Source organism: Pseudorca crassidens, chromosome 16, assembly GCF_039906515.1.
Source record: "Pseudorca crassidens isolate mPseCra1 chromosome 16, mPseCra1.hap1, whole genome shotgun sequence".
Lineage (NCBI taxonomy): Eukaryota > Metazoa > Chordata > Mammalia > Artiodactyla > Delphinidae > Pseudorca > Pseudorca crassidens.
The window spans coordinates 28,647,096-28,669,769 of NC_090311.1; the positions used below are offsets into that span (position 1 = coordinate 28,647,096).

Here is a 22,674-nt window from a genome sequence, read left to right on the forward strand (position 1 = left end):
CTTCAGTTTGGTTTTCTTGATGGTTCCTCACAATTAGATTCAGGTTGTGCTGTTTTGGCAGGTGTACCATGGAAATGACTCCGAGTCCTCAGAGCAATATAGCAGGAGGCATATGAGGTCAGTTTGTGTCTTTATTGGTATTGTTAACTTTAATTAAATGTTTATGGTTGTGTTCACCAGGCTAAACCATTGTAGAATTACTAATTTTCCCTTTGTAGTTAATAAGTAATTTGCAGGGAGGTGCTTTTAGTTTATGTAGGTATCCTATTCTTCACCAAACTTCCAAGTTTTATGATCCATTGATAATTCTTGTTTGAATCAATTCTTACTACTAATGGTTGCACAATGATAATATTCTAACTTCATCATTGTCTCTGTATTTATTAGTTGCTATTCTGCTATAAGGGAGAGCTATCCCTTCTTCTCTATTTAATTATTTACATTAGTATGAGCTCATAGGTTTTTATTTTATTCTATGAATATTGTACTGTAATAGTACCATTCTTACTTTTAAAAAATGCTTTTTCTTTTGGCCACACCATGCAGCTTGAGGGATCTTAGTTCCCAACCAGGGATCGAACCCGTGCTCCCTGCTGTGGAAGCATGAAGTCCTAGCCACTGGCCCACCAGGGAATTTCCGGTGCCATTCTTATTTATGTCGATGTTCAGATGGTCCAAGATTTGATCAATGAGGGCCCCTTCTGACTCCTCTGTTCTTTTTGACATATCGCCATTACATTTTTAGCACTTCCTTGTCTTCTGGTATTCTAGGCTCATGATATTCTAGGCTCATCTGCACCTTCCCTCTCTCAGCCCTAAAACCAGCCATTTATCCAAGGAGCCCTGGTTCCTTTTAGTGGAGAATGGTATTTAGAAACCAAGATCTGGGTGCCAGGTGTGCTCAATGCTACTGGGTATTCTTCTAAGCCCTTTAGTACACAGAACTAAGAAATATAAATAACAAGTTTATATCTTAATTTATTTCTCTATCTGGACGCACACACACATGCACACAGTCATGAACTCATACAGATACCTCCATTCCAATTCAGCACCACAAGACTCATTTTAATCTTCCCTTTCTCCATGTTTGTAACTCTCTTCTCTAACAGCAAGAAGTGGCTCTCATTAGCCCCAGTATATTATTCATTTGCTCAGTTCTACAACACACAAAAAGTATTTCAGAACTGCTAACCCATACCACTACAGGAACAATTCCTTCTAACTAGAATTCAATATTTGTTCATTTCTGTTTGTTTATTTACTCTCCTTTCAGTGTGGCAATATGATTTATTTGAAATAGAGTTAGGTTCATCTGTTCCTATTTGTATTCAGTTTTTAGGTTGTTTCTCCTCTCCTCATCCTTGTTGATTTTTTTAAAAAAGCAGAAGTATTCCTCACTAGGATTCCTCACTAGGAATACTAGTAGAAGTATTCCTCGCCTAGGGCCTGTAGGGTTTATGGATGGCATCATGAGGTCTGTAAAGCCACTGGAGTTTTATGCAAATTATGTGTGCACTTTTTTCTGGGGGCAGAATCCATAGCTTTAAAAATATTCTGGGGACTTCCCTGGTGGTCCAGTGGTTAGGACTCCGAGCTTCCACTGCAGGGGGCACAGGTTTGACCCCTGGTCGGGGAACTAAGATCCTGCATGCCGCATGGCATGGCCAAAAAAGAAAATTCTCAAAATGGTCTTTAACCCCAAATACTTAGGGGAGCAAGAGAGAAGAACAGGAACCCAGGGGCCCTCTTAGAGGCCTCCTACCAGTGGGGTAGGAAGCTCCACTAGATCGTGAGATTTTCCAGAGGAGATAGGATCTTATTTATCTTATATCCCCGGTTGCCAAGCACACACACAAATGCTGAGTGAACAGACCCAAAGGAGAGAAGAGAAACTTGGGAGCAAATGTGCACATTGAAGCAAGCTCAGGACTGCTCTTTCTTCCTAAGGGCCTGCCCACCAGTGACAACATAGCATCCTTTCAGATGTCTTAGATTCTGGGACTCTCAGGGCGGCCTAGAAACGAAGTAGAACTGGAGATGTGTGTGCAGGGGATACACAGCCTGCGCATTGGTCTACAGGTACATCAGAAACATAAACTAGGGGAACAATTTTAGTTTGCTGCAGAGACGCTGACCCAAGACTCCGATGTACTCCTTGCATGGGTTTCTTTTGGCTGCAACGTCTCTGCCAAATTGGAGAACCAGAGCTATTACACCTGCGTAGGGAAGCTGTGTGTCACGCAGGGTTTGTCCCGGTCAGGCTCCCCACCCGCGTGTGGCGGGAGGTATAGGAACCTACTTTGGCATCTGACACAGGATGTTTCACTGAAGGACAGCACCGCTCCTCAGGGAGCTTCTGCTGCTAAAGAGGAGCCTAAGGAGGTAGATAATGAAGTGTGGGTCTCCTCTGCACGGCACATCCCACTAAGCGCTGGCCAGGAATCCGAAAGAAATGGAAAACCTGGTCCCTGCCACGTGGTTCAAAGAATGTTTAGAAAGTTATGTTTAGGCAAAGGCAAAGTCACAGAACACAAACTGAGCCCCCCATACGAGCTGAGTGATCTGTGGGGCGGGGAAGTTAGAGGAAGTTTCCTTAAAGGAAGGAGTTGATATGGACGTTGAAGAAGGGTTGAGTCTGAAGAAAAAAGAGAGGAGACAAGGGTGTTCCACCCAGCAGAGATGGCTCCAGGAATAAGCAGAGGTATAGAGAAGAGGTGCTGATCCTGGGCGCAGAGAAGGGAGGTTTCTTCAAACACCACATTGGAAGGTGCTGAGGTCATATCCCATAAAAGACACTTGTGCTTCAAGAGGGACAATGCGATGGAAATGATATTTGAGGAAGAGACTGTGTGTAGGTCTGAATTAGGGACCCACCAAATGCAAGGAGGATGGCAGGGGGATTTCTAAATTCACCTGGATGGGAGACATTTGCCTGGGCTGAGACAGATGGCAGTGTGCCCATCTGTTCACCCTACCTCCTAGCAGATCAATAAAATATGAAGCTAATGATTTATATTTTATATGGCTCTGTGGTCTCATCTCATCTCATGTGCAAGATCACATTTGCACATACAGAATTCTTCCAAACAACAATGAGAATTATTTATAATGATTTATCGAGTGTCTACTATGTGCTGCTCATTGCATTAACAGCTCAGGTGAACCTCACAACCACTGTCTGAGGGAAATACATGAGAAGCCGTGTACTTTCTAACTTGGTATCATGTGTTGTGGATTTGCCCAAACGTGAGTCTCGTAAGAACCCTGTGTGTTAGGTGTGGCAGGAATTATGATCCCCATTTTGCAGATAAGAAAACGGATGCTGAGAAAGGTCAAGGCACTTGCTCACAGCCACACAGCCAAGGAGTGTCAGCCAGCTCTTTGGATCCTGACACTTTACTTTTACTCTGATTTCACAGACACAGTGTTAAATTTAAAAGAGACCTCCAGTGTAAAACACCACTTTGGCCTGGATCTGCTGCCCACTCCAGCTAAACACACCAATTCCTGACATTGATTTATTAGTAATTCAGCTTGCTCAGGGTCACTCAGTTGAGTCTGGACTGCCTGGACAAGGTGCCCAAGGAGCAGAAGTAGAGGGGACCAGCCCTCCCGTCACCTCCCCATCTTTTAGAAGACAGTAAACACTCTCTGCTTCCCCCACCCCCCGACTCAGAGAGGGCCTGGGTTGCCAGGAGGTGGACAACACATTCGATCTGCATTACATCAGCTTGCACAGCAAGATAAAGGCGGACAGAGTGAGCGCAGGGTCTCAAGGTCACCATTATTTCTTCATGCCAGGGTCGAGTCTTAGGAAAGCAAATAAAATGCTGTTGCTTGCTTGGAATTAGAGAAGGCAAGGAGGAGATCCCTGGGAGGCACTTTCCTAGGCCTCGGCCACCAGATACTCCTGCCAGCCCCTCAAAATCCACTCCCACTCCCCAGCCACAGGCCCAGCCCACACAAGCAACAAGTTCTGCCACTTAAGGTGTTCTCCCCTTGTCCCCTCAAATTCTCTCTCTGCCAGGACCATGAGCTGCTTGTTTCTAACCTATACAATTACATGGGTAATTGTGAACCAAGATGGTTCTTGCTGGTCTCACCTTTGCAACACGTGAACTTAAGGTACATTTTGCATCTGGCTAAATCCTCAGATCTCTGCTTTATCTTCTACCTGGCTCACCTGATTCTCAGACCACTTTCCACAAATCACAGCAACAACTACAACCAAGCACCAGCAGTGGAGGTGGGGGGAGCACAGGGCCCACACATGGCTCCAGAGAGGGGTGGGGAGACCCCATGTGCAGGAGCTGGAAGACAGTCAACGCCTAGGACGCGAAGCAAACGGGCCACTTTTTAGCTTCAGGCCAAGGTCAGGTGCTATATCTGTTCTTATCAAGTTAATGGCTTGACATGTTTGCCATCTGAGACCAAGACATTAAAAGAGGCTCGGAAGCAAGGAGTTAGATTCAGGGTTTAGCTCACTTGCCTGTCTCACAGGTGTTCCAAGATGATGGCTGTGTCCCTCCAGGGAGCAATGCACAATTCTTCTTTTTTTCTTTTTTTGCTGCACTGCACGGGCATGCGGGATCTTAGTTCCCTGACCAGGGATCGAACCTGTGCCTCCTGCAGTAGAAGCACAGAGTCTTAACCACTGGACCACCAGGGAAGTCCCCAAGGCACGATTCTTAATGTGAAATTCTTCACGCAGCATTTTCTTACTTTAGAGTTTTCGTTCCACAAAATGTATTGAGCACTTACTATGTGCCGGCATTGACAATGAGCAATTTATAATTTTGCACTTATTATGTAGGACCTGTTCATTCTCACCACAGCCCTGTGGGTTAGCTATAAAAATGCCCCATTTCACAGATGAGGAAACTGAGGCTCAGAAAGGTAAGAAGCACGTCTGAATTCACACAGCAAGTACCTGACAGAATCAGGATTCCAGTGGCTGTGTGGCTCACCACGGCCCCTTGGGGCACCTGAGAAGTGAGAGGCAGTCCTACCTACAGAAGCCACATCCCAGGGGAGAGATGGGCTTGTAAACAGATCGTGAAACGTAAGGTTTTCCTGGCTCTAACAGAAGCAGGAAGAAAGTGTTCTCTTTTTCTCTCTGCCTCTTCCTGCAGTGGTGCTCAAGGGTGGGACCCAGACCTTTGGAAATGTCAAGTTGAACACTGTCTTTCTGTGGCTTCCCACTTCTTTGCTAGTTGTCAGAGGGTCCAGAGGCCTGTGAGGAATGGCCACCCTGGAGGGTCCTTCTGTTCGCATTTGACAGCCAGGACTGTCACCCACTGTCTTGTTCACTCTCTCACTTCTTCCTGGTCTCTGCTCTGGTCTCACCTCCTCAGGGACATCTTCCTCGAATTCCTTACCTAAATAGCCTACCCCACTCCTTTGTGCCTTGCACCTGCTTTATTTCTCTTACCACATTCATCACCATCTGAAGTTTCATTATACACTTATCTGCATATTGTCCGTCCCCCCAAATGAAGACAGGCCTTTTCCTGTCTCAGTTGCTGCTCTACCCCCAGTACCTAGAACAGGATCTGGAACACAATCAATAATAAATAATTTATTGAGCAAGTAAATCAATTTAAACCTTACAACAATCCTGCAAGGAAGGTATCATTAACATCAGGAACCTCATCATCATTTTAAAAATAAGGGAACAGGCATAGAGAAGTCATACGGCAAGTCAGGTCACGCAGGGCACCCTGTCAGTCTGGATGTGTGCCCGGGCCCCTCTCATTCCCACACCACCCTCTTAGCCCAACATTGTCTTCCTCTCCTCCTTTGACTCAGTCCACAGTTCTGTAGTCCAGGGACCGTTGGCTGATTGTGGAAAGGAAAGAAACCCAGCAACACCTGGGAGAGCCATTTACAGTCCCTGGGCAGGGCAGAGTGGCATCCTCCGAGAAGCACAGCACAGCATCGATGTCACCATCTCCCTTCCGGTTGCCACCGAGCATCCAGCCGCCGTGCAGTGGGCTGGATTACGTGGACTTTACCGCCAGGGCTCTTAGAATTTTTATCATTAACTTCATTAGAGTAGGAATCTCAGTCTATAATGGAACTGTATCATTGCTCTGGCTAAGTAAGAAGTTTTAGAAACTTACTGTTAATAATCCCTCAGTCCTTTAGTTTACTAAATATGCAGTTACCTACAACATGGTACATTGGGAGAACCATTACACTGGGAATCGGGAGATCTGAGCTCTTTCCCTGTGTCTGCCAATAAGAGCAGTGTATGGGAGGTACTGATGGGAGGTACTGATCCATCTCCGCCCGGTAGGCAAAGTCAGGGAGACAATACACCTGCATTAACTCCGGTCCTATTTAACAAGTCCTAACAACCAAGGCAAAGGCCACCTTGAGAGCGTCTGCTGGTTTCTAAGATGCTAATGTACCATTCCCTTTGCCTCCACCACTTCCTCGTGATTCATTCCCATCTAAACCAGAGCTAAACTATGCCCCAAAGTGGTTGACTGTTTCTGCAAGGGACGAGGAATACTGGTACACCTCCCAGTTCCACTGTCCACCTTGAGGGGTCAGAGCCACATCCTCTCTGAGGCCATCGGGTCTTGTTTTCTCCAAGTGAGCTCTTGAAACAACTGCAGCTGGGCTTGTTAAACATGCACGTTCCCAGGGCCCCAGTTAAAGTCTTTGGGGGTGGGGCTTAGGAATCTGCATGTTTAACAGCGTCCACTGCCCCTCTCCCCATGCCCCAAGTGATTCTGATGTCCTCACAAAGTCTGAGAACTCATCCAGTCCAACATCCCATTTTATAGATGGGGAAACTGAGGCTTATGGTTACAAAGCCACGAGTGGCTCAGTCAGGGCCATAGGACCAGAACGCAAATTTATTTCTCAATCTCTCTCTGCTTCTTTCTCCTTCTTTTTTCCCTCCCTCACTCCCTCCCTTCCTTCTTTTCTCTCTTTATTTCAAGAACATAGACTTTTTCTCTCTCACCATATACAGGTCAGCAGAGAGGTTCCAGTTCACTGGGCAGCTCTGCTCCACATGGCTATAGAATTCAGAGTTCTTGTGTGCTTAAATAATGTTCTACGGGTTTTTTCTTTTAAAGTCCTAATTCTTTTAAAAATCAGTAATAATGAAAGATGGTCTGACACATAGCAACGAGTAGCCATAATTTTTCATCTGCCAAGGAGGCTAAGACTTAGAGTGGGAGTGAATGAAAAGTAGTCTTATCCATTTGTTCACACATGCACGCCTTCCTTTATTCATCAAACAGTCACTGACCATCCAATAGGTGACTGGTGCTGGGACTACAACAGCACCTAAGACAGGGCCCCTGCCTTTGTTCTAAGTCAGTTCACGTCACAGTGTCACTCAGACTAGAAAAGGAAACCGGATGACTTATGAGCAAGCGTTGGGGCAAAAGGGGCCAGTGGTAGCCCCAAAGGAAAAAGAACACGGTCCCAGCCCAGCTTTGTTCTCTCCTGTGACCATCCCCTTTAGCTTCCCTCTTCTTGGAGGGGCAGAATCTGTGGCGCAAGAGTCACATACACTTTCAGCTGGAACCACCATCTTCCAGTAATTCGCCAAAATGACCAACACAAAGGGAAAGAGGAGGGGCACCCGCTACATGTTCTCTAGGCCTTTTAGAAAACATGGAGTTGTTCCTTTGGTCACAAACATGCGAATCTACAAGAAAGGTGATATTGTAGATATCAAGGGAATGGGCACTGTTCAAAAAGGAATGCCCCACAAGTGTCCCCATGGCAAAACCGGGAGAGTCTACAATGTTACCCAGCATGCTGTTGGCATCATTGTAAACAAACAAGTTAAGGGCAAGATTCTTGCCAAGAGAATTAATGTGCGTATCGAGCATATTAAGCACCCTAAGAGCCGAGATAGCTTCCTGAAACGGGTGAAGGAAAATGATCAGAAAAAGAAGGAAGCCAAAGAGAAAGGTACTTGGGTACCTTTCTCTGGGTACCACCCAGAGAAGCGCACTTCGTGAGAACCAATGGAAAGGAGCCTGAACTGTTGGAGCCCATTCCCTATGAATTCGTGGCATGATGGGTGGAAAGAAAAGAAAAGAACTAGACTGTATAAATGTTTCTCTTAATTGAGGAGAAGTGTGTGTCCCTTCCCCCAAACAAATATTTAAAGCACATTTTGTGTCCGAATTCAGAGGGTGACGTCTTTACTTTTCAAATTTAGTGGGTTTTCTTCCTGAAAGATGTGAGGTAGTTTGTTGTGTAATTACTCCACTGGTTAATAAACTGTCGGATAGTATTTATAAAATATTTGTACTAGTTTGAAAATAGTCTCTAAACTCCTATGAAAAAAGGACTTAAAATAAATAAGTGAAAGGTTATCTGTTGCGTTATAGTTACGCTCAGGAAAAGTTGATTACTCATAATTGCATCATAAATTAAGTAGCTGGGTTTGAGGATCAGGAACTTAACTTTGAAGCCTACTACTTAAAAATACATTGTTAAACTAGTTACATGCTAGTTCTGCGTTGTTTAGACCTTTCATGCAGCAGGGCTCAGAAAAGTGTTAAAAACTAGAATACTTTTTTTTGTTTGTTTTGCGGTACGCGGGCCTCTCACTGCTGTGGCCTCTCCCGTTGTGAAGCACAGGCTCCGGACGCACAGGCTCAGCGGCCATGGCTCACGGGCCCAGCCGCTCCGCGGCATGTGGGATCTTCCCAGACTGGGGCACGAACCCGCGTCCCCCGCATCGGCAGGTGGACCCTCAACCACTGCGCCACCAGGGAAGCCCTAGAATACCTTTTTTATTTAAACTGATGATAAGTATTTCTATAGCATCCAATACGTTATGTGACATTCTAAGCACTTTACATAATGTACTCATAAAAAACTTGGAATAAGTTTTATTTTGCCTATTTTACATGAAAGGAAGCTTAGGCACAAGTAACTTGCCCGAGGGTAAGGTGCTTAGTGTTGGGCAAAGATTCAAACCTTGGCAACCCATAATCAGATCTTAGTCATCAGTGCTTTATTGCTTCATATTAATAGGAATACTTTAAATCTACCTTGTCTAGTTGGAGCACTTTTTTTTTTTTTTGTGGTACGCGGGCCTCTCACCGTTGTGGCCTCTCCCGCTGCGGAGCAGAGGCTCCGGACGCCCAGGCTCAGCGGCCATGGCTCACGGGCCCAGACCGCTCCGCGGCATGTGGGATCCTCCCGGACCGGGGTACGAAGCCGTGTCCCCTGCATCGGCAGGCGGACTCTCAACCACTGCGCCACCAGGGAAGCCCTGGAGCACATTTTAGGTTTTGTTACTTCCTGGATATTTTTAATTGGATGTGGTAAACATCCAGTAGGGAACTGATCCCATCCCATCGCCCTGCCTTCAGTATTCTATGATATTACCTGTAGCAAGCTTATTTAAAATGAAAGCCTTGACTACCTACTTAGTATTCTCTCCTTGCTGTTAGACTTGAGGACAAGAACCTATTTATAATTTTAGCAGATGCTGTGAATAGGTAAAAACCCAATGTTAAGTGGCCTTGAGTTTCATCTAGTGAAGTGTGATGGTAATAGGGCTGCTTTGGAATCCAGCAAAGCCTGGCTTTGAATCTTGGATTCCTAACCTAACTCAATAAATGGTGGTTATTAATTGCCCTCCTCCCCAAAAAAAGAGTCACATCCAGTGTTTCTAGTCCCAGACTGGCCGCATCCTGGGTTCAAGAACAGAATCCAGGGCGGGGAAGGAAGGAGGCTCTTTCTCCTCCCACAGCCTCAGTGCCCAGTGTGCTGAGGACACCGAAGTCGGAGCAAGGCCTTCCCTGACAGACCGGGAGGCTTAGCAGTCCGTGCAGAGCCAATAAACATCATCTCCTTGGACTTTAATAAGGTTTTGAATGGGTTCCCACTTAAGTAGTCCTTGAGAAACTTGGAAAATATGGCTCGGTGTGAAAGTTTTATTAAGCAGGATGTTGGGAAAATTAGTGGTGTCATTCAGCACCCCCCAAAATCATTTTTGGCATCAATTTGCTTTGCCCTAGGTGGTCTCCAAGCCATCCTTTTCTTCCTCCCCCTCGGTCTCTCTCCTAATCCCAGCAACCGTTCAAAGGGACTTGTGCAGCTTTGAACAGGGTTGTAAACTGGGACTTGCATAAAACCAGGGGTCAAGGGAGCTATAACAGAATGATTTAAGCAAACAAAGGCCACTTTATGTTCCAACCTAAATGTTGAAAAACATAAAACCATTCTTAAATACATGCTGGCTGGGTATATGGAGAAAAAACTTCCTTTTGAAAATAAACTTTGTCTTCTATAAGCGGTTCATTACACACCATCATAAAAGTGAGGTCCCGGCAGAGGGAAAAGCATTGCAAAGGCAGAGAAAGGAGAAGAGATTGCCCAGTGGGCTCAGAGTGGGGAAGAGCCAGGGTGGCTGCAGCACAAAGGCAGGAGGTGGCTGGGGGAACTGCTCAGGGTTCCTGTCTCCCTCCTCAGAGGTCACCCCTTAAACTCTCAGCTGCCTGCCTGCGAGAGGCAGAAAACCACAGAAGGGAGAAAATAACAGCTTCCGAGATTTACAGCCACCGTTGCCCTGTGTCTCCTAAATGCAGAGCATTGTGCTCAGAGATTTCTGTACATTTTCCCACTGATTTCTCCAATAATTTTGCAAGGAAGGCGCTATTCCCTACTTCACACATAACCTAGCCATGGTCATCCAGCTAAAGGGGGATTTAAACTCAGGCCCCTCACACACTCTAAAGCCTATTAAGTTTTTAAAAACCACATCATAGAGAAGATGAATATAAGTATTTGCCTGTGATGACATGAGCACTTCTTATGGTTTCCCCACATTTACTAATATATATTTTTTGAAAAACCACTTATTAAAAAAATACAAGTCATACATATTTAACACAGTCTTATAAAAGCCAAACAATTCAGAATGAATAGAAAAGCAAGACTTCTCCTGACATTCCCTATAATTAAAGGTATAGCTATAACAAAAGCATACTGGGGGAAAAATTTTTTTGAAGAGAGAAGAAACAAAATCTACAGTCCCTCCACTTTAATGAAACAAATGGGAGTGATTAGAATATTACTTTTCAGTCTGATTTTTTTTCTATACTGGGGGTAACCGTTGTGTGATACACACTCATATTTTGCATCCTGCTTTCCTCAAATTAATGTCATGGGCATTTTCTGTGTCATCTACCTGGTCCTCTTATCCTTTGGAGTTCATGCCTGGGTAACATTTAATTGAGAGCCATAGTTGTTTGTTTTGTTTTGTTTTGTTTTGTTTTTCGGTACGCGGGCCTCTCACCGTTGTGGCCTCTCCCGTTGCAGAGCACAGGCTCCGGACGCGCAGGCTCAGCAGCCATGGCTCACGGGCCCAGCCACTCCGTGGCATGTGGGATCTTCCCAGACCGGGGCACGAACCCGTATCCCCTGCATCGTCAGGCGAACTCTCAACCACTGCACCACCAGGGAAGCCCGAGAGCCATAGTTTGCTTAACCATCCCCCTATTGCTGAACATTTAGATTGTTTCTAATGATTTGCTATTATCAAGTGTTCTGTGTTTAAGATCTCCGGGCATTTTTCTCCCCTTTCTCTAGTTTGGATTATTTCCCTAGCATTCCCAGAAGTAGAATTACTGGGTCAAAGCATGTGAACATTCTTAAGGCTCTTGATCCATAGCGCCTAATTGTTTTCCAGAAGGATTGAACCCGTTTTTGCTATTTGGAAGCTGGCTACTTTCTCTGTGTGGGAAGTTCTGGGGAAAGACTTTGTTTAAGACTTCTTATTCTGCTTAACTGAAATCATTACACTTTAATTTTGCTGTTTCATACGGCCTTTCAAAGTCTGTTGACAATGTCTGACCAACTGATTAACGGGTGGAAGATTTATATTGGCCCCCCTGTCTCCAGGCTCTTCCTGCCTTCAATCTGTTTTGCACACTGCAGCCAGATTAATTCCTTTGGAAACATCACTTGCCTTGTGTCACTGTCCTGCTCAGTAACTTGTAGTAACTCTCTGTTTCCTCCAGGATCAAGTCCAAACTCCTCTACTGGGCCTTGAAGACCCTCCATAGGTCCCACCAGCCTTCCCGATTCAATCTGATCTCCTACCACCCTCAGCAGAAACCTTCAGCCACTCCCCTTCTAATCCCTAAATTATGCTCCATCTGCTTTCCCCTTTTGCTTATGTTTTCTCCCACCTGGAATGCTTCCCCGTCCTTTCTACCTAGTCCAAATCCTTCTCCTCTTTCAGGGTGATTCAGTCTCAGTGAGTCAGTTGAGAATTCTGCGAGAAGAGCCATGGAAAGTGGGGAAAACCTAGAATCAGGAATGCAGAAAGAGAGGGAATCAAAGGAGGGAAAACAGTGGTGATGCCATGCATGCCATCAGGGGCCGGGAGGACCCAGGCACCCCTTCATTAAAGACATGATTAGGTTGGCAACAGAGATCAGAACCAAGGCAAAATTCTTTGCACTATTGATAACATTTAGGCTGTTTTTAATGGCCTAAAGAGGGGATCTGTGAGAGAGACTGATTGCGGGCTAGGGCTAATAAAATAATGATGACAATAATAATTATAGTATAGTTCGGTTTAGCTTCACTTTGAAAAATAATGCTTTAAATATGAAAAATTAATTTATATTTTATGAAAAGAAATCCTTAGGAAGTCCAGTGCTGGAATGGCAGCTCCCTGCTCATCAAGGACGCTTTGGCTCTCTGCAATGCCATCCCCAGGGTGTGGCCCTCCTCCTCACGCTCCAATATGGCAGTTGGGGCACCAGCCATCACATCTAGAGTCCAGACCAATAACAGGCATAAGGATGACAAAGAGTGTCTCTGTTTAGGGAGAGTTCCTAGAAATCACAGGCAATGCTTCTGCTCAGAACCCATTGGCCTAGTCACATGGCTGTACCTAGCTGTAAGGGAGTCTATATGCCCAGATAAAAATCAGGGTTATATTATCAAAACAAAGAGAAGAACAGATGTGGGGGCACACAGCTAGCAGCCTGTGCTACCAGCTATTGAGGCACTGTGGTAATCAATTTATATCAATTATCTCTTCTAATTTTTATACCAATTCTATAAGCAATTACATAATGCAAAGGAGAGTAAGACCTGGACTGTCTCTGAGTCCAGAGCCTGGACTCTTTTTTAAAAAAAGTTTTTAGGCTTTGTGGAAACATGTTTCATGATATAAAAATCACAAAATAATTGATAAATTTTTTTTTCTTGACGAAACACACACACACACACACTTCACCTTTCAGAGACTGAATCTTACAGTCTCTGAAGCTGCATCTCACCATACAGAACTGACTGGAGCCCCTCCTTCAGTATATGTTTAGTTACATTTTTTTGTATACTGTAGGTCTTATTTGTGAAGAATATATAAGACTTTCTCTACAGGTTGTAAAACACACACGGTTCTCAATAAATAATACTGAGATAATGTTCTAAAGGGAAAAAATAGAAGTTAATTTTTGAGAACATTCAAGGTAAACAGGTTTCACAAGTGAGAGGTCTACTGAGATAGTTGTGAATGTGAAAGAGGGTAAGAAAGGTGAAATTCTTCTTCCTTCAATTTGTATTGTGTTTTGAATTATCACTCCAGTTTTCCTATAAAACAAATGAGTGGGAAAATTGCCACATAGGGAGGGTGGCCAGGTTTACTAATGCTAATTTTGTGACTGCTCGGTATCTAAGATGCTAGGAAGCATGAACTCTTGATGGCGTTGGATAGGTATCACAGCCCCAGGCCAAGAGGCAGGGTGAGGGTGAGGTAGGATGGTAGGGGTCAGAGGGCATATTTGATCATAGAAGGAAAGCTGTTTGGAAAAAGTTTTTCAGACTGATAGGGACTGCAGACAGAGAAGGAAGAGAGAGTATAGGGCAGAGACTAGTTTAAAAAATACTGTGAACATGGAATGGGGTTGGGGAGGCCAACTGGAGTTTAAATACTCACAGATAGGCAGTTTTAGCTTTACGCCACCGGCCACCCTTGGTTCCTCCCGAGCTCCCAAGGCCGAATTATACTCTAGGACTGCAGTCAAGGAATGGTCAGGCCCAGTAGCTGCCAGCTTTTGTCAACGTCCCTGCCTTCTGTGACCCGTAAGCCTGAGTTGCCTGCAGGCCGCAGTAAAGGAGGGGTTGCATTCCAAAGGAATGACCAAGGCTGGGCGTTGCCAAGAGAGGGGAGCCAGAGAAAATCATAGGGAAATGCTAGTTCCTAGAATGTAAGCAGCTAGAAGGCAAGGACCAGGTCAATTTTGTTCCATGCTATATCACTACACCAAGTACACTATCTAGTCCATGGTTCCCTCCACCCTTACCCGATGAAGTTTTGTTAAATGAACGAATGAAAGACTGTGGCCCTGAGGTCACAAGCTAAGAAGGATCTATAAGCACCTTCCTGCTGGCCCTTTAAGGTGACCAGCTGGGAATGTCAGGAAACATTCTATGGGAGGCAGCCCTGGCCTATTTCAGCACATGGGCAACTTCGGGTTGAAGCCAGGGGCTGGTTTCAACCGCACAGCGGGTCTCCGGTGTGGGATCTAGGACCTTAAATGGCAGTGACTGAGAAACCTCTCTGAGACTGGATAAGGGGAGGACTTTGTCCTTTCTGTCTCTTTTTGCCCTCTTCCTACCAAGTCTCAGGTATCATCCTAAATGCTCTTACATGCGTTATCTCATTTAATCTCCAGGGAGGTCGACATTAACAATCCCCATTTTCCAGATGAAGGAACTGGAACTTGAAGAGGTTAAGTAACCTGTTAAGTATTCCTGTTCAAGGAATGAGAGTTCTTAAGTGGGAAAGCAAGATACCAACCCACCTCTCCCTGACCCCAAAGCCCACATCTTAACTACTCCACTCCCTGCCTCTATTGGCTCCATGTTCTATCTCACTTAACCTGGTTGCAAAATGTTTTGTTTACCTATCTAACTAACATTTTATTTTAAGATATTTTCAGATGAACAAATTTTGCAAAAACAGTACAAATAATCCCCATCTACCCTCCATCCACACGCCCCAGATGTTGGTCTTTTATTGCCAGGAGTAAATATAGCTTACATTTCCTCACTGTACTTTTATGTCCCGTTGGACTTAAATTTTCATCAGTTTTTCAGCGATTGTAGACCCCGGCTGAAGGCGAGGAGAAGAAGCAACGTGGCAGCTGGCTGGTGGGCAGCGGGCTGCACTGACCACATGGGAACCCAGACGCCCTGGAACAGATGTGCCGACTCCCAACATTCCCCCAGAGGACAAGAGGGTCATCCAGGGACTCCTCTAATGGGGAGGCTTCGGAGGAATGTCCCAGACACCAGACTTGAGAGATTCATTAGCAACAAAAGATGTCTAAACAAGGGAAACATTAGCAATGACGGCCCCTCAGAATAATCCCACCTCTTTTTCCCTTGTGCTGTCAGTTCAGGGCAGAAAGACTTACTGTGAACCTACTATGAGTCTGGCACTGAATTAGTGCTGGGGAAAATGATAACCTTGTCAGTGATGCAGCCTCAGAAAAAATGAGATGGTTGACTAGAAAAGATAGGGGAGACTTGGTAGGAATTTCCCCACTAGTATTCAATCAGGGACCCTCAGTTAGGAAAAAACCTCAAATTATTTTGGAAACAAAATTAGGAGGCTGGGGGTGGGGGAGGGAGTCAAGAGAAGATGGGACAAGTTCCCACATGATAACAAGGCAATCCAGCTCTGTTTCCTGCCTAATGCTGGTGGTCCTGGGGGAGGGGGGCAGCTCAGAGGGAAGCAGGCCCTGTGAGAGGTGGCCAGAGAAGCGAGGGGGCCAGAATACTGCAGTTTTAAGGGCAGAGCAATACAGGTAGAGCCCCAGTTTAGCCCCCAAGCAAACCTACAGACCATAAAAAGATGAGGGGATTTGGCTAATGCTTCTGGGACAATATCTGCCTACAGAGCAGAGGGGAGAGCCGTGGGGAGCACCCTCACCCTCAGGGTCCTTCATTGTACCCGTAAAGCCTTCTTGGTCCTTTTTCCTTGCATGTTCTCCGTGCCTCCCTCATGTCGTTTCATCCACTGACCCAGAAAACCCCAGGGGGGACCTGCTGAGGCTCTCAAGTCGGATAGGTCTGGATTCAAGTCCCAACTCTGTCACTAACCAGCTGGATGGCCACTTAACTAACCTCTCTGAACCTCAGTTTCTCATCTGTAAAGTGCAGGTGATGATACCTTTTCATGAATTTGATGTGATGATGGAAGGAGCTTTTGCATGGAAAGTGCCCAACCTGGCTCCAGGAAAGCAGTCTCCTTCCTGACTTCTCAGGCCACTTTGCCCTCCCAACTGCCTGCCCTTCACCTCTGATAACACTGGTGGCCAGCATGTTGCTCTCTCCTTATCTGTTTTTTCCAGGTTATGGTGGAAACAGACCAAGGAGCCTGAAGATCTGGGTCTGAATCCTGGTTCTGCCATATAACAGCTGTGTGACCTTGAACAAGTCACTTAATCTCTCTGAGCTCCAGGTTCCTCACTTGCAAAGTGGGAATTATACCTACCTCAAATGAAATAATGTAGGGAAGTGCTTTGTAAGTGTTAAGGAACTTTATGAGACTCAGCTGATGTCTTGCTGCCCTTCTCATCTCCCCCCACAATTCTCCCACTCCCACCCTCCATCCTCTGACATCAAGCCTAACTTGGGTAGAAGGAGCACCAAACAGGGAGTTAGGAGCTGTGAGTTCTGGTCCAAGTTCCATCATCAATTTGGGGTCCTTTGGCAAATCATGATCTTCCCAGGGCCTAGGCTTCTCTCTGAATAGAATATCTCTCATGGCCTCTTCTACAATGAGGTTCCACCCATTTGTGGCTAAAGGGGTCAGGAGTTTATTTTCAGACAGGAATACAGTCAGGCTTGGAGGATGTCACCGCTTCTGTGCACAGCTCTGTTCTCATCACATTCTTCTATTAATATGGCCGAGATCATGCGCTGCTGGGTCACGTGTGAGCCTGAGAGTGTCTCCAATACTTAGTTTAGGGTAATTAGTCTTTTTGACCCTTAGCAGGGGAAATGTCTCCAGTTGAGGGGAAATGAAGTTGTCAAACATAGTCCTTAAGGAGAGGGAGATTTATAGGAGATCACATACAAAAGCACAGGAATTAAACAAACAAACAGGGAAAGAGCACTTAAAAGCTCAGACCAAACAATATATACTGCACGCTATGCTCAGGCAGGTCAACCATGGTCCGAGGTCTCCCCAGGCACCACCCAAGTGTAACAGCCCAGACAATTGTTCATCTTCCAAGAAGCCGTTCCCAGCAACCACAGGGTTGCAGGAAGGTAAAACCAATGATGTCATCGAGGGGAAGAAACGACAGTGGTTAGTACAGTCCTTTACTGACCATTTTGTTTTTTAAAACTTGTCTTTGTGTAGCCCAAGATTTGGGCCCTGCTCTCTGTCCTACCCCTCCTCATGGCACCCTGCGCCCTGACTACCCCAGTGACACTGCACCTCCTCGTGTCCCTCCGACTCTGCTGCCCTCTTGGCTTTCTTTTGGGTAGAGCCTCCGTAAAACACAGGATGCAAGTTAAATTCCAATTTCAGCAAAACCACACATTTGTTTTTTCAGTATAAGCATGTCCCAGGGACTATTTGGGATGTACTCATACTAAAAATTATTCACGGTTTAACTGAAATTTAAATTTAAGTGGGCATTGTGTATTTTTATATGCTAAATCTGGCAACCTACTATCAAGGCATTTTTGGTTTTTATCTCTGTCCAGAACATACTACCGCCACATCCTCCCTTGGCCAGCTCCATGTCATTCAAGTTCCACTCAAGGGTCCCCTCCTTAGAGTGACACTCTCTGACCCTCCCCTTCAATATAAAGTAGCCGCCCTCCCCCCCACAGTGCCTTTCTAGCATATTCCCCTGTTACCTCTCTCTGAAATGAGTTTGCTTATTTGTTTCCTTGCTTAACGTCTGTCTCCTCCGGCTAGAATGACAGACATTGTTATGTTTTCCCTAACCACTCTCCAACACCTGAATGTACCTGGCACATGCCAGGCGTTTAATAAATATTGGTTGAATAAATGAATGAGTAGAACGTATGCTTCAGAGCAGTGCTTCACAAACTTCCATGAAAACCCTAGAGATTTTGTTCAGTTTTGTTAAAATCCAGATTCTGATTCTATAGGTTGGACGTGGGCCTGATCTTGTGTATCTCTAACAAGCTCCCAGTAATGCTGAAGCTGCTGGTCCACAGACCATGCTTTAAGCGGCAGTAGAATTCTCTGTGATGATGGAAATGTTCTATATCTGCACTATCCACTATGGCAGCTACTAGCCACATGTGGTTGTTGAATATTTGAACTGTGGCTAGTGTCACTGAGGAATTTCACTTAATTAAAAATTTTACTTAATTCTAATTAATTTAAGTTTAAATGGTACAGCTGTTCGGACAGCACAACCCGAGGGAAGTGGTTCTCAATCTTAGCTGCACATTAGGATTACCAGAAGCACACTGGAAAATACAGATGCCAGAACCTCTTGCCTTGGGTCTTAGAGAATTGGTTTTTACTCTTGTGTTTTAAAGCTCCCCCAGGTTATTCCAAAGTGCAACCAGAGTTGAGGACCTCGCCCTAAGAGTTTTCAGAGCAGCCATACTTTACTTTCCATTCAATTCCTGCCACAGCCTAGACAGCGGAAAAGACAAGTGTAACTAAATATCATCAACCCCATTCTACTGGGAATCACTGAGGTGCAGGAAGATACAGGGATTTGCCCAAGGTTATATAGCTGGCAACTGATGGAGCCAGGACCCACAGAGCCCTTGTGTTTCCACATTCATCCTCTCCCTCAAATTCTTTGTGAAAAGAGGCAAATGTCTTCGGTCAGTCAGTCCTCCCTAGCTGCCATCCTCTTTCCATAGCTGCCACCAACTTCCACCTGCCTTTGATGCCCCCTTCCCCAGGGCTTTGTCTGGCTTCATCACCCCCCAGAGAGGAGAGCCGATTAGAATCCTCACGTTGTTTTCATCACTGATCACAAAAAGAATGGGTCTCTCTCTACCAGACAGGAAGGAAATCCAAGTTTGAGTGGACGAGGGCACCTCGCCATGGAACTCACCACTCCCAGGGTGGGGCCTCCAAGTGGAACAGACCCATTCCTTCCTGCCGCACCTGCCCATGAGGGCACAGATTGAGGGGTCTTAGGGAGGGAAGTCGACAGTGACAACACAGGTGAACTGGGAGGGTCTCCTGAAGAGTTCAAAGACCTTGCCAGGGTTTCCTGGGACAGAGTTGGGAGGGTTGGTTTTAGGTGATCCACAGGAAAATTTTTAAATGTTTAATACTTATGTATTTATTTTAATGTATATTAAGAAAAACGCAGCTCATTAAATCTGCAATTTCACAGATATTTCTTTAAAAAAATTTTTTTTACTTTTCATTTTATATTGGAGTACAGTGGATTAACAATGTTGTGTTAGTTTCAGGTGTACAACAAAGTGATTCAGTTATACATACACATGTATCTATTCTTTTCCCAATTAGGTTGTTACAGAATATTGAGCAGAGTTCCCTGGGCTATACAGTAGGTCCTTGTTGGTTGTCCATTTTAAATATAGCAGTGTGTACATGTCAATCCCAAACTCCTTAACTATCCCTCCTCCCCTCCCTTCCCCTCTGGTAACCATAAGTTTGTTCTCTAAGTCTCACAGATATTTCTGATATAAAGTTCCTGGAAAAATTAATTTACTTAAGAAAAAAGGGAGCACATTTAAAGCAAAATGTTAAGGAAATAACAGTACGAGTGGGACTTGGATATGGCCAAAATGGTGACGGGGGGGGGGGGGGGGGGGCGGGCCTGGGTATACCCTGAGGATGTAGTGAGAGGGCGTGGACTGTGTCCTTTGTTTGGGAGGTCAGAGGTGGAAGGGAAGGCTTTCATGGAAACATTCTTGTCAGCAGCATGTCTTTCAATAATAAAGAATTTCTGTTGCTGACAAGAAATCTATTGTCTTGGAATAATGGTCAGGAATGAAAACGGCACAGCATCAAGCCCTCCAGGGCCTGCAGTGAGGTCCAGCTGAGGAAAAGGACAATTCCCCGGCCCATTCAAGCTCCAACAAGCCTGTAGGAGACCACACTCAGCTGAACATCTCAGTCCTGCTGCAGACACGCCGGGACAGCTGTGCTCGTCTGAGTCCGGTATCCAAGGACAGGCCCTTGTGGAAGCCAAAGAGCCTGGTTCTAGCTATCCAGGCACAGCGTTTCCTCAGTTTCACCAGTCCCAGCCCCTGCCTGGAGCCCGGAAGGACTAAGCTCTGAGTGGTTACTGCCAAAAATTACACACCCATCTTGATGGGTCCAACCCCATGTATGCTCAATTCACACCTTTATTTTTCACGGGGACTCAGAGCCCCCCTGGGGAATGGATGAACCAGGACCCTGAGATGGCAAAAGGATGTGTGCTCAATTTAATGGGCTGACAGTCACACTCTGAGAATGAAAAAGGATTGGAACCAGTTTTTAGGAATAAGAGTTGCCATCTTTAAGATGTTCCAAGAAGGGGGGAGGTGTGAAAAGGCAGAGCACAGAGGATTTTTAGGGCAGTGAAAATACTCTGTATGATACTATAATGATGGATACATGCCATCATACCTTTGTCCAAGTCCATAGAATGTATACCACCAAGTGTGAACCATAATGTAAACTATGGACTCTGGGTGATTATGATATATCAATGTATATATCACTAGTAACAAAAGTACCCCTCCGGTGGGGGTTATTGATAATGGGGTAGGCTGTGCAAGTGCGGGGGCAGGGAATATATAGGGATTCTCTGTACTTTCCTCTTAGTTTTGCTCTGAACCTAAAACTGCTTTTAAAAAATAAATTTTAAAAAGTTCCAAGAGAATTTGTGAACACCCAAAATCAAAATAACCTGAGGGTGGGGGAGTGACTTCAGAGAGAACCAACTTAATTGTGGGTATAACTGAGGACGCTTAAACTGTTTATATCTTACGGAGCGCGCGCGGGCTAAAGAAAGAATGTGCTCAGAACTGGCATAATCTATATAAGGCCCCCAGGAAGGTTTGCTCAGAGAGTCAGTTTATATCTTCAGTACGATACGGGGGACAGGGTGTCCAGATCCACAACTTGGAGACCAGTTCTGGAGGCAGGTAACAACCACAAGCACAGTCAAATCAATGGTTAACGTTAAGTGGATACTTACTAAGTGCCAGTCACCATTTAAAAGCATTTAATCCTATGACAACCTTAGGAGGTAGGCACTAATAGTATCCCCATTCTAAAGATGAGGAAACTGAGGCACAGAGCTGTTAAGTGACCCACCCAAAGCCACATCTGGCTAGTAGGCATGGAGATAACCTGGCACTCACAGCTGCATGATACTGCCATTAAGACCATCTAGGTAACACGCATGCTCCAAGCTCATGCTCACCAAGCTATTCTCAAAGGTAATGCTGGCTAAGACAGCAGAGTGGGATTCAAATCTTGGCTTTATCACAGTTTAGTTTCTTAACCACTTTATGCCCCAATCCCTCATCTGTAAAATGGGAATAATAATACCTGTCTTGCAGGGTGTATGAAGATGAAATGAGAGGATGTACTCAAAGCCCTTAGCAGTGTTCTTGGCACAGGGGAAGCCCTCTTTGTTACTGACCAGCTTAACCTCCCCTATAGGTAAATCTTCTTGGGAAACTTCATAATAACAATGGCTCCCTTTTACTGAGGGTTTCCCACATGCCCTCAGCTAAGAGCTTTGAGTACATCCTCTAGTTTCATTTCACCTGCACCCTGAAAGGCAGGTGTTATCATCCTAATTCAGAATATTTGAATTCTGGTTTATCCATTTACCTCTTGTGAATTTAATCATTTCCCCAGAGACAAATAATTTCTGGGTGTAGAAACCCAAATAGCACCTTTGGGCCTGCAAAGCTGAAGCCCAGGCCCCGAGGGCTCCATGGGGGTGCCTAGCAGGCCCCTCCCAGGCACCAGACATCTGATGCTTGGAGCCACCTCTATAGGCTGCCACGGGATATGCCCAGGACACCCTGAAGCTGCTAATCCTAGCATCAACATTATGTTTTTCCTTGAAGGATTTCCTTTCCTTTAACAAAATCGGTATTGACTAATATTAACACATAATCAAACTGTTAACACCAACGCTTGTTTGATGTATGGCCTCCTAGGCATCGTCATATGTATCTACACATCCTTAAAAAAAGAAAAAAAAAAAGAAATTCTCTTTTATGTACAGTTCTTGCTTTTCCATTTAACATATGATAGAAATCTTTCCATGTCAGAATATAAAGCTCTACATTATATTTTAAAAGCTACATAAAATGCAGCATGCTTTTTTTAACTGGTTAAGGAAGAGTGAACATTTATCCTTTTTAACTCCTCAATATTTTTAAACTTTTCAACAATGAAGGTATATTGCTTAAGTGAAAAAGAGATTAGAAATGCTTTTTTAAAACTAATATTGAAAAGATAATGTAGCAACACTTTAAAAATAAAGTTTCTTTTTTTATAAATTTATTTATTTTGGCTGTGTTTGGTCTTTGCTGCTGCGCGTGGGCTTTCTCTAGTTGCGGCGAGCGGGGGCTATTCTTCATTGCGGTGCGCGGGCTTCTCATTGCAGTGGTTTCTCTTGTTGTGGAGCACGGGCTCTAGGAGCACGCAGGCTCAGT

General features: G+C 45.0%; 1 non-coding gene and 1 pseudogene across 1 annotated transcript; one reads left to right on the top strand and one right to left on the bottom strand.

The window, feature by feature from the left end:
- Positions 1–4,599: 4,599 nt before the first annotated feature.
- TRNAR-UCU (transfer RNA arginine (anticodon UCU)) lies at positions 4,600–4,672 on the bottom strand. Its single transcript has one exon. It is a non-coding gene; the product is annotated as a tRNA-Arg (tRNA).
- Positions 4,673–7,555: 2,883 nt separating this feature from the next.
- Positions 7,556–8,117, top strand: LOC137208905 (large ribosomal subunit protein eL21 pseudogene; annotated as a pseudogene).
- Positions 8,118–22,674: the final 14,557 nt, after the last annotated feature.